The 7,878-nt window shown below is 42.5% G+C and overlaps 1 pseudogene; it reads right to left on the reverse strand.

Annotated features, from left to right (window-relative positions):
* Positions 1-129: 129 nt before the first annotated feature.
* On the reverse strand, positions 130-1,487 carry LOC110287056 (annotated as a pseudogene).
* Between the last annotated feature and the right edge of the window lie 6,391 nt (positions 1,488-7,878).

Raw genomic sequence — 7,878 nt, forward strand, 5'->3', positions numbered from 1 at the left:
CAGAGTGCACAGTCTCTTAGGTCCAGCCAGCACAATGCTGTAGATTGCCACAAAGCGGTCAAAGGTGTTCACTGAAGACAGCCAATGCAACCTTTGCATCCACCTCCCAGGCCCAGTGTTCCTAACCCATCACCTCCAGCTACAGGCAATTGTCTCCAGCTGCTGCTCGGCCTCAGCGGCCATGGCTGCGGCCTGCAACTGTTCTGTGTAGCTCTGGATGGCACTGGGGGTGACCTGTTTCCTCTCACTGTGCATATTGTTCTCATGCCTCTTCAGGTCTGAGGCCTTGGCGAAGGCCTTGGTGCAGGAGCCACCCACAAAAGGCTTTTCCCCTCTGTGTCTTCTCTCGTGGTCCTTGAGGTGAGACTTGTGTTTGAGGGCTTTGTCACATATGTGACACGCGAATGGTCTTTTGCTGTGGAGAACCCTTTGGTACCTCTTTAGGTCTGGGGCACGGATGAACAATTTTCCGCACACCTCACAGCTGTAGGGTTTGTACCCTGTATGGATTTTTAGGAGTTCTTTCAAGTGGGCCTGGTGAACCTTTTGTGCACATCTCACAGACAAACAGCCTGTCAGCGGTGTGGAGGTTCTCATGCTTCCTCGGGCGGCCTTCATTGGATAACGTCCTCCCACATGCTTGGCAGGCGATCTGCTCTCGATGGTGACCATAGAGCAAGTACTCGAACTTCATGTCGCTGGCCGCCATGGCCCAGCCCGGAGTCTGTTCATCTTTACTACTTAGCTCATCCTGTCATTAAAGGTTAATGCCTGAGGGTCTGATACCCCAGATCTTTGGACTCGGGAGTCTCCATGGACTCCACTTCCTGGCCGTAGCAGTTCACTTTCCGAACTTCCTCACTCCCCAGCTCTTTCAAAATTGCTTCCTGAACCCTGAGAGTGGTTGTGGGAGACTTGCGGTCCTCTTGACTGGGGCGACTGGCTTCTACCGTGTCATCAGATGGGCTGGCATCTTGGTCCCCGATTTCTTCCACATCATCGTCCTGAGCATCAGCAGCGTCTCCAATGGGGCAGTTTAATTTGAGGCAATACTTACTCTTCGACTGGCGGTTAGTTCCACCTGCACTAGACACATTGCGCTTCTGAGAACACAGTTTATCCAAAAACCTGTTTCTGAAAAATCTACCGGGACTACATTACATCATCAAATTGACATCCTCCTTTTTCATGGAAATCTTTGTGGTGTACATGTAGTTCAGCACCTCTTCAAATATGTCGGCGCAGAGGAAATCTGTCTCTATGATGGACAAGCTGTCCACTTCCAGCTTCGTGAAAAGCTTCTTAAAGTCTGTGCTGCAGGCGGCGAGGACACATTGGTGAACTTGGAACTTTACATCTTCAACCACTATGGTGATGTTGCAGAATTCTCCCTCCAGGCGCTGTTCGTTCAGTGTTTTCTGAAACATCGTTTTATGATTATGGTCATTATATTTTATGGTTTCAGACATTCTGATGAAAAACTCCATGCACAATTCAGGCTATGTCATATGTATCAAAAGATGGGCCTAGTCGGCCATCACTGGAAAGAGAGGCCCATTAGACAAGCAAACTTTATATGCCCTAGTACAGGGGAATGCCAGGGCCAAAAAATGGGAATGGGTGGGTAGGGAAATGGGGGAGGTATGGGGGACTTTTGGGATAACATTGGAAATGTAATTGAGGAAAATACGTAATAAAAATATTCAAAAAACAAAACAAAACAAAATCTTCAGATCAGGGGCAAGCCAGATCTGCAGCTAGGCACCACTACAGATGCTCGCTGTTGCTGTGGGCTCCCTAGCTCAGCAGTGCACAAGCCAGGGACCGGATGGACGCTGGGGCACAGTGTGTGGCAGTGTTTTTGATTTTTAAAATTTTTTTGAGTTTGGGGAGGGGTGAGGTGGGGTGGGGTAATCGTGCATGTCCCTGGTGGTTGCAACCCTCCTCCTACAGGAGCACACACTAGCCAACCCGCCACAAACACCTCTACCACACCCACCACCACCACCCTCCCCATCGGGTTGCCCTTTTCTATTGTAAGGTGCACACACTGGAGAAGACCACTTGTGTATTAAGTAATTTTTCTATTTCTATTATACAATACCATGTCAAAGGCAACTTCCCCGAGAAAGTTTGGGATCATGTGTGCAGCACTTTTGAGTCCATTAAGGTAGAGTAAGGCATGACAGTGGAATTGGAAACTGGGGGCTCATATCTTAAACTACAAATAGAAAGCAGAGCACAAACTTGAAATGGTGGGTCTACAAACTCTAAAAGAGTTCCTCCAGTGTCATATGTCCTCTAACTCCCAAGCCTCCTAGAATAGTGCGACCACGTGGGACCAAGAATTTAAATGCTATGTTGGGGCATCCCATTGAAACCACCTCAATCCACTCCCTGGCACCAATAGTCTTGTGACCATATATGCTGTATTTCAAAATGCATGTAGTCTAAATTTAGAAGTCCCTATAGTTTTTCCACAACTACAACATTGCTTAGGAAGTGACAAGCCTGGCAAAGACTTAAAGTGACAGGGTAGGAGAATGGCCAGAGATCCCTCGTCCACTTAGAAAAGAATGGAAGGGATGGCAGAAGTATTATGGTAGGTGGTGAAGGGAGTCGGGCAGTGAGAGGGATGTAAACTGAACATGTAAAAAATAAATTATAAAAAAAACCTCAGGACTCTACTGAGACTCTAGGCAGCCTATTAGTTGTCACTCCTTGAAAAATAAAAAAGTGAATGGCACATTTGTGACATATAATGGCACAGAATATACACTACTCTTTCAAAAGGGATGAATGTGGACATAGGAAAATTTGANCAAAGCAATGCTGAAATCCAGCAGGGCAAATGCCAAACTCTGTACCTCCATGTTCTATATCAAAGACCTTACATGGCTCTACCATTTGAGCTTTTCTGCCTTTAGCACACTTTCTATCTCTTGGGCTGGTCCCATCCTCTGTATTCAGTGCACAGTACTGGCATCTTCAACACCTTGGGGTCTCCAAGTCAACTGAGGCTTCATTGTCAGAGCTGCATGGAAAAGCTTCTTAGGGCCTCTTGTCTCACAGGCCCTTTAAAAATGAACCACTCTGCCGCACACTGCCCAGCCCCAGAGGCTCTCTGAAGCTGTGAAGGAACATTCCATGACCCCTTTACTCACACAGCTGTAGGTGACTTTATATGACTGTCTGTGACTTTGCAGACTGTGACTTCAAAGCCATCATGACAACAGTGCCAAGTTCAGCGGTAGGCCTGGCATAACCTTGGCTCCCATGAGCCAATTTAACACCTTTATCTGTTGTTGCTTTATAGCATCACTGATGTCCTTAGGCACTTTTCTTTCACAATGCAGAAGCGCTGGGTGGGGTCTTGCCTCAGGGTACCACACTCTTACTTCTGTGTATCTCAGGTGTTTCCAGGACATAGATTTCTCCAACAATGACAGCTTCAAGCACAAGTTTTAACAGTAACACTAACCTTGTCAGTCTCCCCGGCTTGTGCATTTTGTATTTCAATATGCCTTTCTCCCCCTCATTTTCATTGTAAACATGTATAAGAATGATTACTAACAACCTGTCAATAGTAACCTGACTTAGCTCTTCCAAAAAGAAAAAAAGAAGAAGAAGAAGGGGGGGGGGATATCATTTCTTTTAAATTTAGCCTCGGGTAATTTTTTAGTACATTGACAGAAAGCAGCTACATTTGTTGTCAAAATAGTATACTAATGGTCTTTAGCCCAGTTGCAATCATTGTTGTTCCTGAAGCCTCTTGAAATGAGTAGCCAGAGTCGCCATGGCTCTTGGCAGTACTGACTTCCAAGCTCCTACTAGGACTCTGCTTACATCCCAAAGTCCTAAGGGAGTGTTGCTGGTGGTACTCTTATAAGTAAATGAGTCCTGCACTTGTGGACAACCTCCTGTTAGAGACATAGCTTGTCCATATTGCTCTCTGGGCTGAATGAACTTTGTCTCATTATCTTACACCTTTAACCCTTCATTTCAGAATATTTTTCTGAGCCCAGAGCTGTCTCCTCCTGATAGTGAGGAGAATAGAAACAAAGTAAGAGGAGTAACAGCAGAGCTCTGAATTAGGAAACAGGCCATCCATCACTTGCTTTCGTGATTCTAACATGCCCTAAGACCGCCCAATATTATACAGCCATATAGACAATGTTCTCTTTGTCTCCATTTTCCTCTTGGCTGATGCAATTTAGTGGTTACTGTGAGGCATCTTTCCCACATGGGTACAATAGAACCCTAAAGCAAGGACCCATATTACCCCAAGTAGCAGAACAAGTTGGCAGGTCTGATTCTTCTTCAGACCTTGTTATGGGGTCTAGGGTCACTCAGAGATTCAACATGACTATGAATACATTTTACTAAGAAGAGGTTTTATTAAATGATGCTACCAGATACTCATGGCACCAGGACTGCAATCCAGAGCTTTCCCACCATGCAACCCAAGGCTTCTACAGTCAAAAATTACAAGATTACATGCATTTTGTGTATGGGTAGGCAGGTTCTAATTTCAACATATGTATTGTGAGGTTATCCTAGTCATTAAACAGAGTAAGCAGGTTTGGTTACAAAAGCAGAAATAGAGTTAGTCTTATGAACTATGATCTTTTAAGAACAACAAAGTTTACAAGATCAGTCAGTTTTAAGAATAGTCATAGGTCTGCAGCCTGGAGCTGACCCTGTACCACAGCTCTCCATACCCAAATCCTGCTGGAAGAGAGATGGTCTCCCAGGAGTGCTGACACACCTGAGATCACAGGTGAGACCACCACTTCTGCTCAAATTCCTGGCCCAAGAAGGACCAACCCAGAGTAATCAGGAAACAGGAACAGAGGAGCAGCCTGAGACAGGATCCTTCCTGTTTCCATCTGTGCCTGGAGTTTACCCTGTGCCACAGCTATCTGTACTCAAATCCTTCTAGGAGAGAGCTGATATCCCAGTTGTGCTGACACACAGGTTCACAGGAGGAGCAAGCCACAACCAGAGACAGCAAGACCAGCTAAAACCAGAGATAACCAGATGGCAAGAGTCAAAGGTAAGAGCATAAGCAACAGAAACCAAGGCTACTAGGCATCATCAGAACCCAGTTCTTCCACCACAGTAAGCCCTGGATACCTCAAAACACTGGAAAATCAAGACACTGATTTAAAATCATATCTCATGATGATGATAGAGGAATTTAAGAAGGACATAAATAACTCCTTTAAAGGAATACAGCGCAACACAGGTAAACAGGTAGAAGCCCTTAAAGAGTAAACACAAAAATCCCTTAAAGAATTACAGGAAAACACAACCAAACAGGCAAAGGAATTGAACAAAACTATCCAGAATCTAAAAATGGAAATAAAAACAATAAAGAAATCACAAAGGGAGACAACCCTGGAGATATAAAACCTAGGAAAGAGATCGAATGTCATAGATGTAAGCATCAGCAACAGAATACAAGAGATGGAAGAGAGAATCTCAGGTGCAGAAGATTCCATAGAAAACACTAACACAGCAGTCAAGGAAAATGTGAAAAGCAAAAAGCTTCTAACTCAAAACATCCAGAAAATCCAGGACACAATGAGAAGACCAAACCTAAGGATAACAGGTTGAGAAGAGAGCAAAGATTTCCAACTTAAAGGGCCAGTAAATAGCTTCAACACAATTATAGAAGAAAACTTCCCTAGCCTAAAGAAAGAGATACCCATGAACATACAAGAAGCCTACAGAACTCCAAATAGACTGGACCAGAAAAGAAATTCCTCCTGACACATAATAATCAGAACAACAAACACACTAAACAAAGAAAGAATATTAAAAGCAGCAAGGGAAAAAGGTCAAGTAACATATAAAGGCAGGCGTATTAGAATTATACCAGATTTCTTACCAGAGATTTTGAAAGCCAGAAGATCCTGGACAGATGTTATACAGACACTAAGAGAACACAAATGCCAGCCCAGGCTACTATACCCAGCAAAACTCTCAATTACCATAGATGGAGAAACCAAAGTATTCCATGAGAAAACCAACTTCACACAATATCTTTCCATGAATCCAGACCTTCAAAAGATAATAAATGGAAAACACCAACACAACAATGGAAACTACACCCTAGAAAAAGCAAGAAAGTAATCCTTCAACAAAACTAAAAGAAGACAGCCTCAAGAACAGAATCCCAACTTTAACAACAAAAATAACAGGAAGCAACAATTACTTTTGTTTATTTTCTCTTAACATCAATGGACTCAGTTCCCCATTAAAAAGATATAGACCTAATAGACTGGCTACACAAACAGTGCTCAACATTTTGCTGCTTACAGGAAACCCACCTCAGGGAAAAAGACAGACACTACCTCAGAGTTAAAGGCTGAAAAAAAAAATTCCAAGCAAATTGTCTGAAGAAACAAGCTGGAGTATCCATTCCAATATGGAATAAAATTAAGTTCCAACCCAAAGTTATCAAAAAAGATAAGGTGGGGCATTTCATACCCATCAAAGATAAAATCTACCAAGATGAACTCTCACTTGTGAATATCTATACTCCAAATGCAAGAGCAGCCACATTCAGCAAAGAAACTTTAGTAAAGCTCAAAGCACACATTGCATCTCACACAATAATAGTGGGAGGCTTCAACACCCCACTCTCACCAATTTACAGATCCTGAAACAGAAACTAAACAGAGACACACAGACACTAACAGAAGTTATGAAACAAATGGATGAAATAGGTATCTACAGAACATTTTATCCTAAAACGAAAGGATATACCTTCTTCTCAGCACCACATGGTACCTCCTCCAAAATTGACCATATAATCGGTCAAAAAAGAGGCCTCAACACTTACAAAAATATTGAAAGTATCCCATGAATCCTATCAGATCAACACGGACTAAGGCTGATCTTCAATAACAGCATAAATAACAGAAAGGCAACATTCACGTGGAAACTGAACAAAACTCTACTCAATGATATCTTGGTCAAGGAAGAAATAAAGAAATAAATTAAAGACTTTTTAGAGTTTAATGAAAACGAAGCCACAACATACCCAAACTTATGGGACACAATGAAGGCAGTCTTAAGAGGAAAACTCATAGCCTTGAGTGCCTCCAAAAAGAAACTAGAGAGAGCATACACTAGCAGCCTGACAGCACACATAGATGCTCTAGAACTAAAGGAAACAAAATTCACCCAAGAGGAGTAGACAGCAGGAAATAATCAAACTGAGGGCTGAAATCAACCAAGTGGAAACAAAAAGGACTATTCAAAGAATCAACCAAACCAGGATTTGGTTCTTTGAGAAAATCTACAAGGTAGATATACTCTTAGCTAGACTAACTAGAGGGCACAGGGACAGTATTCTAATTAACAAAATCAGAAATGAAAAAGACATAACAACGAAACCTGAGGAAATCTTAAACATCATCAGATCCTACTAAAAAAGCCTATACTCAACAAAACTGGAAAACCTGGATGAAATGGACAACTTCCTAGACAGATATCAGGTACCAAAGTTAAATAAGGATCAGATTAACTATCTAAACAGTCCCATTTCCCCTAAAGAAATAGAAGTAGTCATCAATAGTCTCCCAATCAAAAAATCCCCAGGACCAGTTGGGTTTAGTGCAGAGTTCTATCAAACCTTCAAAGAAGACCTAATTCCAACTCTCCTCAAATTATTCCATAAAATAGAAACAGAAGGTACTCTACCCAATTCATTCTATGAAGCCACAATTACTCTGATAACTAAACCACACAAAGATCCAACAAAGAAAGAGAACTTCATACCAATTTCCCTTATGAATATTGATGGAAAGATACTCAATAAAATCCTCGCAAACCAAATCCAAGAACACATCAATATATCCATCATGA

The sequence above is a fragment of the Mus caroli genome, chromosome X (genome assembly GCF_900094665.2).
Source record: "Mus caroli chromosome X, CAROLI_EIJ_v1.1, whole genome shotgun sequence".
NCBI classification, from domain to species: Eukaryota; Metazoa; Chordata; class Mammalia; order Rodentia; family Muridae; genus Mus; species Mus caroli.